Here is a 13,914-nt window from a genome sequence, read left to right as displayed (position 1 = left end):
TCGCTCTCTAGCAGCATCACTGAGTTCGTTTGTACAGTTTTACCAGCGTCGGGGCAGTTTAGCCATTGTTTCCGATTGCCTTATTCCATCAAAATTTCGAGATCGAGTGCTACGAGTACTATACAAAGGACATCCTGGAATAGAAAGAATGCGGTCCATAGGACGTAACTACGTCTATTGGCCTGGAATCGACGAGCAGATCAATCATCGAAAACCAACAGTAAAACCAACATGGAATCTTGGCCTACACCTTGGTAGCGGATTCATGCAGACTATGCTGGACCAGTCGACGGTAATTACTATTTGATTGATGTCGACGCATTCAGTAAGTGGCCAGAAGTCATCTCTACCAAACGTATTACAACGTCCGCTACAGTGGCCATGTTCCGTTAGATCTTTTCCAGAGATGGAATGCCGGAAACATTGGTTACAGACAATGTTACACAGTTCACCAGTGAAGATTTTGAAGCCTTTTACAGTAACAGTGGCATCCTACATTTGAGGACGCCGCCGTATCATCCACAGTCAAACGCCGAGAGTTTCGTCGACACATTCAAGCGAGGAGAAACACTCCGCGATGCTATTGACACTTTTCTTCTGTGCTACCGCTGCACTCCTTGTCGTAGCGCACCTGAAGAGAAGTCACCAGCAGAACTGTTACTGGGTAGAAAACTAAGGACATCACTAGATCTACTGAAACCACCAACTTCGTTGGCAAGACAGTCAGTTCAACCGTAAGCATGGCACGAAAGCAAGAAGCTACGATGCAGAAGAGCTGGTTTGGACGAAAGTACATCGAAACAATACCTGGTCATGGGAACCCGGTCAAGTACTAAAAGGATTGGTCGAGTCATCTACAACGTGTGACTACCGGAAAAGCGGAACCTTATTAGGTCACACTGCAATCAACTGAAGAAACGGTATGAATCAGAACAACTAGCATCAACAGCGCAAAACAAGTGTACTCAAATCCCGCTTAGTATACTTTTGGATTCATGCGGTCTCAGTCAACCTCCAGCTACTGTACCAGCAGAACCATCCGAACCGTTGGAGTCAGCTCCAGCAAGTAGAAGTATCCTCAAGGGAGGTTCATCGCCGAGCACCAGTCAAGCCACCAAGAGCTACTATTCAGCAGGAACCGAGCCAGCTTCGCCAAACTTTAAGAACCAGTAGACAAACCGTGAGGTATGAGCCGTATCATCTCTTCCAAGAGGGGGAGCTGTTGGGAGGACCACCCTACGACCCTGAAACGCACCATCTATTTAACGGTGGGCTCATCGTCTGACACAATCTGTCAGAGCGACTGACGTCTACCAAGCGAGCGAACGAGAGGAAGCGATCTGTCACCCGACAGCAACAGTTACAGTCATTCATTGAGTGCATTCACCATTACCGCGACAGTAACCACGCCGCGTTTTTTGAACTTCTGCAATTTTGTGTCGGCGTGAAAAATTATAGATCAGTTAAGTGACAAATTTTAAACGGCAGCGCGCCGATGCAAAAATGTTATCGTCGGCGGTGTGCAATTCCTCAGTTATGAATTGAGAGCTTTTCAATGCTCGAAAACATCCTAGGCCGGATCGAGAATCAAACGTCGTCTCCATCCTAAGCATTTGCACACAAGGCTAACTGGAGATCCATTGGATTCAAACCTAAAAACAGCCGAAAATAATGGCAGCGAAGAGATTGGTGGAGGAACAACGTTCATACCTTTGCAGAACAATCCTGTTCGATTTGGTTGCAGAAACTTCTATATAATTTGATTTGTTTGTATATGAGTGGCAGAAAGGGGCTGTCCATATACCATTTGGACAGGTTTTTGTCAGTTATAGATACCCTCCCCCAGAGGTGACATCCGCTCATATAAATTTTACGAAAATTGTATGGATCGTGGACATTTGCCATACACCTCTCTCCTAAAGTGTCCACGTGGTATATGGATAGCCCCAAAATCGTTCTCGCCAAAGCCAACAACGCTACGACATACGCAGCGCTTCTCAAGAAGGTTAGAAAGGATCCAGAGCTGAGGGACTTGGGCGGGAACGTAGTAATAACGTAGTAAGACGCACACAAACCGAAGAGATGCTCTTCGAGTCAAAGAAGGGAAGCTCGACTATGCAAGAGTGCAGGACGGAAGTTAAAACCCCAACCTCAGAGATGGAAATCATGCGCAAGGAACTAGATGAAGAGGAGCTCAAATATGCAGTAAAGTCACTTTTCACTAAAATCGCACTAAAGGGCTTGCAAAAGGCTGGACAGATCTAACGTGTGTTGGAAATGCGGTGAAACAGGTCATTTTGCGAAAGTTTGCACACAAAGACCCAAGGCTCTGTACACACATTACGTAACGCGGTTGAGGGGAGGGGTGCCAAACCAAACGATGAATCCGAATCCACCTAACCTCTTCGGTATCCTTCTACGCATAATTGTCTCATATTACTTTTTGTAGATTATGACTTTTTTATCTCGAGTCTATTTGGGAGTACATTTTTCGAAAAATTTTATAAAATATTGAAAACAACATAATGTCTGTTTGCCCCACTGCTTAGTAACGACGCATTTTTTCATGCATATTCACCATTTCTGCAGATTATGTTATTTCATGAAACGAATAACGACGCTTATTATTGGAATACTGTTATCTATTTCGATCTTCTTAACCAAGCCAAACTTAATAGAGGCAACCTATTGGGTTTTCAGAGTAATTGCATTTTAGTCTACCCACTTCAACCACATAAACAACTTAATAAAAAAATATGCAGAATATTGGACGATGTGCCGGTCGTACAATATTAATTACACACAGCCAGCGAGTGCGGGGGTTACCCCGGAGCAAACGTCTTTTTCCAGGTTTTCTGCTACACATGACTTTTACTCGTCTCTCTATCGGCATACGCACTACATGTTCAGCCCACTGTGATCTACCGTATTTGATCAGCCTTAGGATGTCTGCATGTGTCCACACTGCGTCATTCACCATTTTTCTACCATGCCGCCATGTATTGAGCGCATTATTTTCGCAGTACGGGACTAATTTGCGTAAAAATCAACAGACCATGAACTGCTAAACCGTTTGAATGCTCATGATCGCAAACTCTGGTTCCAAATGAAAAATTAGAGTGATTTCAATGAAAAGTTTTTTTTTCAATTTGGTGAGCAGTTGGACGCTAGCAATGGAAAATTTAATACCACATAATAAACATTTTTCTCCAGAACTAAAACCCTCATCTAATAAAAGAAAGAAATTTTGCATACTAGATCCCCAAATTCCCAGATATGTTTTGTTACAGAAGGTATTTGCTTCCTAATGCTGGTTTCCACAATCATGTACCCTCAAATCGCAAAGCAAGCCTGCCTAAAACGGCAGTACACAAACTAGTCGCAAGTGATGTCATAGTTTGTCGACGGATTTTTTTCCTGTGTGTTTTTCAAATGTTGGAATTCACAAGACTTCAGAACGGAACAATTAAAATTCTAAAAAATCTCTGATGCAACTTTAAGGATTTGAAGCATTATTGGATTCTGTGACCCATAAGAAACTGATAGATAAGGCTATAGACAAATAAAAATAAAAATAAGAGGAAGACACACGACGGTGTTAACTTTGACAGATCCTACAGCACAGCATAGGAAGATAGTTTTAAAATGCTTAATAAAATCTGATTGATGTATGATAAGGAAAATATACATAAAAATGAATATGTACTTCAGAACTTTTTACGTTTCGTACATCAATCAGATTTTTATTACAATTCGTCTAGAATTTATTATAATCATTTCAAAATGATTTTCCTGTGCTGTAGGATCTGTCAAAGTTAACACGGTCGTGTGTTTTATTCTTATTTCAACTTGGCAGATGGAGCAGATCAGCCAGATGCGAGAGCGGTTAACTGACAACTGTAGTAGATAAGATCGGGTCTATACAGTGTCGGAAACAATATTCACTTAACTTCATTGTCTAATTTGCATTCAATTATTATCCAATCAGATTATATACTTTTGTAGTATATTTCGTTTAAACGTGCAACGAGCGACCTTACACGGAAGAAATAAACTATCCAATAGTGAGTTTAATTCACCCAACCTCGAACATCCGTACGGGAAGCCAAAATTGAGTAAGTAGGGTCGAAGTAGCTTGCCTTTACTCCCATGTTAAAAAAGTACCCAACGGAAAATTTATTTACCCAAATGTAAGTTTAATTCACTCAATTTCGACCTCAGGTTAATAAAACTCAAAACTGGCTTCCCGTATTAAACTGGCGTCGTTGGATTGTTTGGCTCTTTTGTTTTTGACAACAAAAGAAAGAGTGGATGAAAGAGAAAAGAAAAAATAACTCAAAAGTAAGTTTAAAAATACTCAATTTTGGGTACTTTTTTCTTCCGTGTAGATCGTAAGATATTTTTATTCCATCCAGCAAGAAACTTTTCGGGATGGTCGTGTGAGAGTGAAATGACAATCAGTTTGCTGAGTATTGTTGCGACGAACGGTCGAGACTAGAAATTTCGGTCGGGTCACGACAATGACGCAGCCGGTCGGATTACGATTTTTATCTTTAGGTCTTGTTGGTGCTCCCCGAAAGAAGTGATATAGGGAAAACAATCAGGTAAATATAAGCGTAAAATGGAGAGAAATAAAGCAAATATGCTAGCGTTCCCGGTAGGCTCCCTGACGGAAGGGCAGTGGAGTAGGCCGGGTGACAGAAAAGTGCAAAAAAGAGAGCACAATGAAAACGAAAACAAAAATGGCTAGCGTCCCCGGTAGGCTCCCTGACGGAAGGGCAGTGGAGTAGGCCGGGTGACAGAATAGTGCAAAAAAGAGAGCACAATGAAAGAACAAAAACAAAGATGGCTAGCGTTCCCGGTAGGCTCCCTGACGGAAGGGCAGTGGAGTAGGCCGGGTGACAAAAATTTGCAAAAAGAAAAAAACATAAACAAAAGATTAAATTTTAATACTGAATTAGAAAATATATTCTAGCAACATTATATTTTAAGATGGATTATCAATTTGAATCTCGTTTTGGAATTGACATCGGATTTAGAGATGTTCATTGAACTTGAACTACATTGGGATTGGATTTGTATTGAAATGGGATGAGATTTCCATTGGATCTGGATTTGAATTGAGATTTGGATTGCATTTGGACTGGATTTTCATTGGACTTGGATTGGATTTGCAATAGATTCAAATTAAATATAGATTCGATTTAAATTAAGATTGAATGAGTATTTCAGTGGATTTGGCTAGATTCGGATTGGATTTGAAGTGTACTTGAATTTGGATTGGATTTGATTTGGACTAAATTTGAATCGAATTTGGATTGGATTTGTTCGGCCTGGATTTAAATTAAGTTTGGATTGGATTTGGATTGGACTCGGATTAAATTGGATTTGAACTGGATATGGATTAAATTTGGATTAGTTTATGATTAGATCTGGATGAGTACTTATTTGGATTTGACCAGGTTTTGATTAGAATTGATTCGGACTGGATTTGCGTTATATTTGGATTGGATTTGCAATGGACAGGGATTGAATCCTAAAGAGAAAGAGCAAGTCTCTCACTTATCATCTCTGTATACATATACGATATGTAGCATACAGCGAGAAAGTTTTTTCGCAAGCTGTCATGATAGAGAACTGATTCGGGATGTTAAACCCCATGATAAATTTCTTTTAGAAAGCTCCAAATGCGGGGAGCACTGGCTCTGATGATGCATTTCAACTTGTTCTACAGAGCTGTGAAGGAACCAACACGATAGGAGCAAAAACAAAGCGAGAATCATCATTTTTCGGTGGGGACTGCCTATCCGATTCTGTTTTTTCGCACTTGTATACAAGTTTGATAAATTTGTTTTCATGGCTTGTTATGATTCGGAACAGTTTTTGCCTCTCTTTTATCGTTGTTCGTTTTGGATTTGGAAATTTGGATTGGATAAAGATTATATTTAAATGAGTGATTTAATTTGGCTACATTTGGTTTGGATTGGATTTGGATTGAATGTGGATTAAATTTGAATTAAATTTGGATTGGATTGGGGTGAAATTTCTGGATCACGACAACAACCTGATTGGACAAATGCCGGTAATTATGGGAGGGGATTTCAATGCCAAGGCAGTAGAGTGGGGCAGCAGAGTAACTATTATTAAAGGATACATTCTTCAGAAGGCTCTGAGTGCGTGTTTTTTTGGAGTAAATATCGTGCAAGCGTTGTGAGTGCGTGTTTTAGTCGTCGCGAAGTAATTAAGATATCAAATCAGTCTAGGGGAAAATACGTAGCACACGCGTTGCTTTTCCGTTTTTGTATCATCATGAATATGGTGCGTTGAGTGTATGATGTATAGTGCATAAAAAGTGTTACAAACACGCGCATGTTTGTGCAAGCATAGAGTGATCGATTATAAGCAAGGGCAATGCCCTTGCCAATAATTTGAGGCTATGTGAAGGCACAAACATGTTCAGCGTCAGGATAAATTGGAATAAAATGGTAAGCCGATCTCTCTTCTCCACTTGTTGAAGTGGAGATGTTGGCGACGGAGATGATAGGAACGATCGAGAGCTGGATGAACGGAGTTAAGCTGCAGATAGCTCACCAGAAGACGGAGGTGCTTTTAGGCAACAATTGCATTGAAGCGATTACGTCTGCGAAAATTCTATGATCGCAATAGCAAGGATAATGCCAAACATCGGCGGTCCAAGAGTCAGCACGAGGCGTCAGCTAGCTAGTGTCTCATCATCGATACTGCAATATGGTGCTCCTGCTTGGAGTAATGTGCTGGAAACCAAACGGAACAGTAGAAGGTTACAAAGTGCGTTTCGGATGATGCAGTATGCGTTATCACCGGGATGGTCCTTTTATGTATCACTCTGGCAGAAGATATTGAGTGCTATCAGCGGAAAGGCACCAGCAACGTGAGAAAAATCGTTCAATGAAAAGGTGGCAGCAGGACAAAGGAGTGATGCTCAACGACACAACAGGCTGTCTTCTCCGAAGTAATTTTGAGTTGTCGTGCCGGAGAAGTTCAACTATAAAGACATGATGAAAAATTAAATGGAAAGTTCAGAATACATAATCCACGAACTCTTGTGGTCCCGAGGAAAGCCAGTTTACGAAGCAAGGAGAGGAGCTTTTTTTCGTCAGACGAAGTTTTTCCTCTCAACGCAGTGGAAGCAAGTTTTCATAAAAGCAAGGATAACCGAACTCTATTAGGTAACCTAGCAAAAGTGATCCCCAGAACTTAATCCCCCTGGATGGCAGGAAGGGGAGATGGCGAATTTTCCCAAGCAGTTTTGCTAGGAAGCGCAGACGAAAGTGTTATAATTCGATATAGGGGGAAAGACGGCTTAGGCAGGTTTTGTTCTATTATTGGCAGGGGGGTTTTTGTCGACCAAATTTTATGAAATTTGGCCACAATATTCTTTGATATGCAAAGAATGTTTAGGCCAAATTTGAGCCTAGTCAGTCATAAAAAAACCCCTGCCAATAATAGAACAAAACCTGCCAAAGCCGTCATTCCCCCTAATTCGACATAAAATAACAGACATAACAGCCCAGTTCAGGCATTCTTTCCGCGTGCTAACGAACCTTATTTTGGATATTTAGATATTGTAAAAGCGAGGGCTGGCAGGGCTAGTGAGGTGGTAAGCCCCTTCGTCAAAAGGAGTTTGGCGAGGATTCATCCCAAAAGGATGAAAAGAGCAGTGGAGCCTGAGAAGCATCGACTCGAGAAGGCGACTTGTAGGCCTAAAAAGAGGGTGAAAGGCACCAACACGACGCAAGTCGCCGGGCCTCAGGAGCCTGTGCCATGGGCACAGTAGACCGAACAGAGGTGAGCCCTTGTTAGTCAAAACCGACAAGGCAAAATACGCTGAAGTAGATGCGGCCGGAAGACTTCCGGCTCTGGGAGTAGACGTGCGAAGCATCAAACGCGCCAAGGCCGGAGCTTACAATGGCCCAGAAGGTACTGAGGGGGGAGGGGTGGCATCGAGGTGGGAACGTTGGGGGCGGAAGTGAACCTTCAGTGTAATCAGTAAGGGGTCGTACACTAATTACGTAAGCACTTATGGGGGGAGGAGGGGGGTGTGCCATTTTCTCACGTTCTATATAAATCAAAAATGATTTGGAAAAATCTTACATGGGAGGAGGGTGTTGAAAACCCCAGAAAAAATGCTTACGTAATTAGTGTACGGCCCCTAAAGCCAAAATAAAAAGATTACAGATAATTATCGCTTCTTTATCGAGATTGGTGCGAGGTATAATTTATTTGAATTCTGGACAGTTTCACCTTAACATGGTTTCGTCCTATGCTTGCTCGGTCATTATTTTATCATTTATAACATCGTTGACGTTTTTTACATCTGTCCGTCTGTCTATATTTCAGATAGATTCCATAGAAGTTAAATAAAACTAGCTGTTTGCTACGGATGCTTTGAACTTTTACAGTTGCTTTTGTCCAGATGCACTTCGTGTTTTTATCGCAATGAGAAGCGAGAACATGAACGTCATCCTTTGTTCTCCACGCAATTATAATCACTGTTAGAAAAAAAATAATACCATTTTGCTTTAACAAAAAATAATGCAAAAATGCAAATGTAAATGAAAACAGCAAAATGATCCATTAAAATTAAAACTGTTCCTCAGTTTTACTTCCCCATAATAATTTGCGTTAAAATAGACATGAGTTACTTTGTTTCATAAGGAAACGAATCTAATTGGAGTACCACATTAAGAAATCGTAATAACAAAAAAAATGCTTGGAAGTATTGACTTTTTTACGAGTTCGCACTTCCAAATTTTATTACTTAACAGTAGCCAATAAGTTCATTTTGAAAAAACTTCATTCCAGCCGACGGCTCACAATTGCAATTATTTCCTACAGCGGCAGAATTACAACCGATTGCATGGAAAATTGCATTCCGGAAGTGTAGCCATAACTTGCAATTATGTGCTCTAGTTTTGCTCCCATTGCTCGAATCTAACGCACACTAGCATTCCGTTGCATGCCGACTGGTCGGGCTACCACGGCATTACAGTGAGCAGGAAATTGCATCGTATCCCCCTGCATAAAAGCGGCAATCAAAAAAGGATATGACTCGGCCGGCCGCCCAGCAGCCCCGGTCCGGTCGGTAGTGGTGCCGGCTGTGTATTAATAAAGCACCACTTCCTCCCGGGAGACTAATCCGATGCAGTTACCGGTTTCTATGGTATCTGCTTTCCGCACATCACCACATACGGGGCGGATGGGTCGGCTTTTTCTCCCCTCTCACTGGACTGTGAAAATGAAACGGTGTGCTGGCGTCCTCGTCCTCGGCGGTCATATGTGCTTTTCCTGCATGTGTGCTGCAATGGGAGTGCTGCTGATATGGGAATTGAGAATAGTTCTGGTGAAAGGCGTACCATCATCGTCCAGTCCAAGTGGCCCCCCGTTTTGTGTTGCAGTTTCCATGGGCTGGGGCGACTCTTGTATGCATCCAAGTAGGCATAGGCATGTATCAACCTTCCAACAATGACGTGTATGAATAAGTAGGCTATTTTGAGTCGTTTGAGAGATTGGATTGTTCGAGATAAAAGCCGACTTCGCCCGGTAATGGACGAGATAAAAGTGATTATTTACGCGTGAATTGACGTAATTGTCACGCTGGGGTGCAACTTTTCTCCTCTATGCTGGATATGCTTTGTGTCGGATTATGGTCTGGGAGCATGACACGGTTTAATAATCCAATCGGGTTTATCTCTTGAACTTACTCTAATTAAATTAAAATGTCCACCAGCCCGGCACTCGTTTGTAGAAGGTATAGGTACTGAGCACCATTGTTTCAGTGATTTCAATTATGGTTATGGTTATGCTTCTGATGCTGATGCTGGGAACAACTCTTGGACACAAGTGTGGTAAGAAAATTGAAATCAACAAATGCTGGTCATGATTAAATTCCTGGTCATGGGCACCTTTATGTTCCACCATACGGATTTTCAGCTTTTTGTTATATTAGAGGTTACCCTTCTACTGAGTCTGTTAGCAACGAATATTCTGTAACGACATCAGTGATTATTCTTGGTGCCCATGAATATTGTTGATTATTTAACGCCATTGAGAACCCACGAGAAACATCATAATTTCAAATAAGGAGTAATTAAATACTCATATCAGAATAAAAAAATCAGCATTCATGAAAGCTTTTAAAATTCCAAAATCTTTCCAGAAACGCGAACACATTCTTTCCAAAATAGGTTTGAAAGTTCAAAATTTTGCGTTACATAATTAACAGATCTTTCCATACCAAACAAAAATTTGGAAAAGTGGTCGTTTTTGTTCCAATATTGCGTTCGTGCTTAACTGCACGCTTTTGCTTCAACTAAATCAAACCATGAAGTAGACGTTGAACAAAACAAGCAAACTGAAACCAATATGGAAAACTAAGATGAGAAACTGAAATAATTGATTTAGGTATTTTGTTTGTTTCAATATCCTCGCAATTTCGCTGACGACGGTTGTCAGCACAGGTCTCGTTTCGTTATGAACACCATCATAACACTATGGTAGGAATGGTATGGTGCCGACCTTCCGCATTCACCGTCTCCGCTCGTTGGCGCAGAAAGTCGAGTCTATTCTGCTTTTGCACATTAGGATTTCCCGTTCAAGAAGGTGCGTGACGAAGTCCTATATCCTTAACATGTTCAACTGCTGGCTTTTATGGCTAATTAAGGTTGAATTTTGGACAGGCCGTTTGAATCAATGAAATAAATATTCAACCATTTTAGGTGTAACGTCCTGGGTGCGGTTGATTGTGTATCAGAACTAACCAACTTCATAAACTAACTTCTCAACGACCCAGGCAGAGCACCACTGTGCCGAATATTTTCGTTTGGTCAATACCAAAAACGGAACCAGATTGTGCAGAACAATATTTGCATAAATTGCTTCTCGAAGATCGAAGCAAACCATGTGGCTGTGGACTGGAGTGCCTGCTGTGCGAAAGTCGTTGGCTCCTGGGATGCCTTATCGAAATTGCAATTGCATGACATGTCGAAATTAAGTTCGTTGACGATCAGCAGCTTGCGGCAGGAACAACAGCAAGCAAAAGAAAACTTTCCGGGCAATTTGGGTTTCTCTCGTTTGCTTGTCGTCGTTCATTGGTTTTGGTTATGCCCCCTCGAGTGGGTGGTGGGAGCTCGAAATATATTTTCTTTGATATTTCTTCCTGCTAAGGAAACTTATGCAATGCAATCATCGAGAGGGTTACCCATTTCTGCACCTAATGAATCATTCTTTTGGCCTAATGAGAAAGGTGATTTAGGTAAATATCGCTATGGTATAACAACAAAACAAAAACGCGATCATCAAAGCAATCGTAGACGCTAGACGACTGATTAGTCACACCTCGTCTAGATGGGGCGACAGGTCAATGCATCACATGGTGGAACCTATCCTGCAGCTTGCTGTGTTCGTTGATGCGTTGCCGTGACAACCGACTGACTTCTGAATGCGGAGTGACAAACGGCGTGCAATCTTCTCGCATTTAATTAGATCAACTTCACACACTGTAACTAATGGAAAGTGGGAGACAGAAACAAAAACAAACGAAAGCCATTCCCGCCCAACTGCACTGACATTCGATCTTCTCTTGCGCACGGTGTTAAAATCGAGAATATCAGCAGAACTGGTCTCTGCTTTAGAAATATTGAATCGTCAATTTTTCAATTTTTATTCAAGACCCATTGAATAGGTATATTCGAAAGTCAGGCATATTTTTATATTATTTCCATTTTAGACAAGAATCAAGTCTATCATAAAATGATTTTGAGATTGTTTAGAGAATGTAAATCTTATGTTAATGTTAATGTTATGAATGAGTAAATTGTTTTTATCATGGTTGCCTTATTATTTGAATATCAAGCTTAAAATAAATCATTTTGATATTGTTCATTAAAAGTTCTAAATGATTCTCACATATTACGCCAAGAAGCTGGATAACAACCGAGCTTCAGACACCGCGCTGTAATTGTGTCCACAGACGACATCGGACCCTGGGATGGGCGGCCGCGGCGCCGAGAAAACAAAATCGCTCACGTATCGCAAACAGCATCAGCGACTCAAACAGATCCCAAACGACTGCACTTAACTAAATAATAGCACTAACAATAATAACAGCACCAAGAATGGTAATAATAACTTTATTGCTTTCCCTTCTTCGGAGATTTTCCGCCTATGGGGAAATCTGAAGCGTTTTCTAACAGTGAGTGAGTGCTCCATGCGTTCCGACGCTTCTTGTAAAGGTAGAGGTACATAATTCATTCCCAGCCGTGATCCCCGGAGAGAAAAACAAACGGAAAAGAGCGATGACGAAAACAAAACGGATGCATGCCAGAATGAAAATGGGATGTGGTGCGTGAGTGGCGCTTACCGCAAACCCCCTCCCAACAGCGCCCTCAATCACTTTTCTGCTTGTTTGCCATACACATGATGGATGTTCCGGGGAGTTTATAAACTACTTTCATCATACATTATCTATGCCTTCATTTGCTTGATGTATGTAACGATATCAGACGAGAAAAAACGAGAAACGGCAAGTATAGTTATGCACACTTTTATCTTCAGCAACACGACTACCTTCAACAAAATCTCAATGGTGTATGGAAACATTTTCTGTAATATTGCATCGGAAAACCGTGCAAATTATAATTTTGGATGTTTTAGCACTTTCTGAAAAACAATTAGCCTGTTAGCACACATTTTAAGTCACACCACAATGACGCAATTTATGAAAATGTTCCGCTTCTGTTTGAATCAAATCTCGGACAGCAGCTGCCATTTAATACATATTTCGGATACAAATAATTAAACTTCGGACACCTGATTACTTAGTATCGAAAAGAATAATTAAAAACAATTGGAACTGCACAGCTTAGACTGTTTACAAATTATTTCGTCGCATTGAATTAATATAGCTTACTATAATGGAACCATTCTAAAATAAGCTAAAATTATTAGTTCTTTCGACCGAGTTTGATAAAATATTTCGATGAAATATTTAAGATTTTTTCCATACGGATTGCAGTCTACGTAGTTTGAATATGTCCGAAATTTGATTCTCCACAATACACACATTCTAAAATTAGTGCATTTTTTTGCAAAAACGCGAAATGCAAAGATCTTGCAGGTGATTCCTGTCCTGTTCCTATCTTACTCCTATCCTATTCCTATCCTATTCCTATCCTATTCCTATCCTATTCCTATTCCTATTTTTGGTTGAATAAGCGCTCTATTAGCTTCCAATGTTTGTTAGGGATAAGAATTACTCGATTCAGTTAATTGGTCATAACTAGTCTCGGAGCTCCCAGGACGTATGAACTTAATCAAGCGGGAACAAAAGAACAGAAACTTCTGGAGGTCCTAAGACGTGGGATTTCTCATGTTAAAACACCTTCCTCTCCCGAAAAAACAATGTGTTTTAACCTAATCAACCAAATAGGTGTGAACAGACTTTCTCGGATGACTTAGTTCCTGGCTTCATGTCTCTCCAAGGTGTTTGAAAGAACCAGCTTTAGTGCCTTAGTGACGAGTTTAGTGCTTTCCATTTAATTCCACTACGTTTTATAATCTTTGAAGATACTTATTTCGACCTCAATTGTGAGGCTGTGTTCATTGTCTCGTACTTGACTTGACTTGAAGTAAGAGAACGGAAGATTCGGTTTCCGGCAACATAGGTTTGGTCCCGGGGATGGCACTTTTTCATGCTTCGCTAGCCTAGGGGATGTGTTCCCGAAAACCTTTGGAGAGGGTAAACATGTCGACCTAATTTCTTTGGATAACTTGGAGGCGTTCAACCGTACTTGTGCCCGTTTTGGCGGTTACTCTGTTTTAAGTTGCCATGATTTGAGTCTACCTGAGCTTTTCAAGAAGATCTTCATCTTTGTC

The 13,914-nt window shown here is 41.0% G+C and overlaps 1 protein-coding gene and 1 long non-coding RNA gene across 2 annotated transcripts in view; one reads left to right on the top strand and one right to left on the bottom strand.

The window, feature by feature from the left end:
- LOC134220720 (uncharacterized protein CG43867-like) overlaps positions 1–13,914 on the bottom strand; it is an 840,013-nt gene that overhangs the window by 34,788 nt on the left and 791,311 nt on the right.
- The window catches only part of LOC134220721 (uncharacterized), a 30,824-nt gene continuing 21,398 nt past the window's right edge, over positions 4,489–13,914 (top strand). The window contains exon 1 of the long non-coding RNA XR_009982022.1: positions 4,489–4,604. This is a non-coding gene — a long non-coding RNA (uncharacterized LOC134220721). The remainder of the gene's footprint in view (positions 4,605–13,914) is intronic.

The sequence above is a fragment of the Armigeres subalbatus genome, chromosome 3, assembly GCF_024139115.2.
Source record: "Armigeres subalbatus isolate Guangzhou_Male chromosome 3, GZ_Asu_2, whole genome shotgun sequence".
In the NCBI taxonomy this organism is placed as follows: domain Eukaryota; kingdom Metazoa; phylum Arthropoda; class Insecta; order Diptera; family Culicidae; genus Armigeres; species Armigeres subalbatus.
The sequence above is the reverse complement of the archived record's forward strand: the minus strand, read 5'-3'. Positions and strand labels throughout refer to the sequence as shown.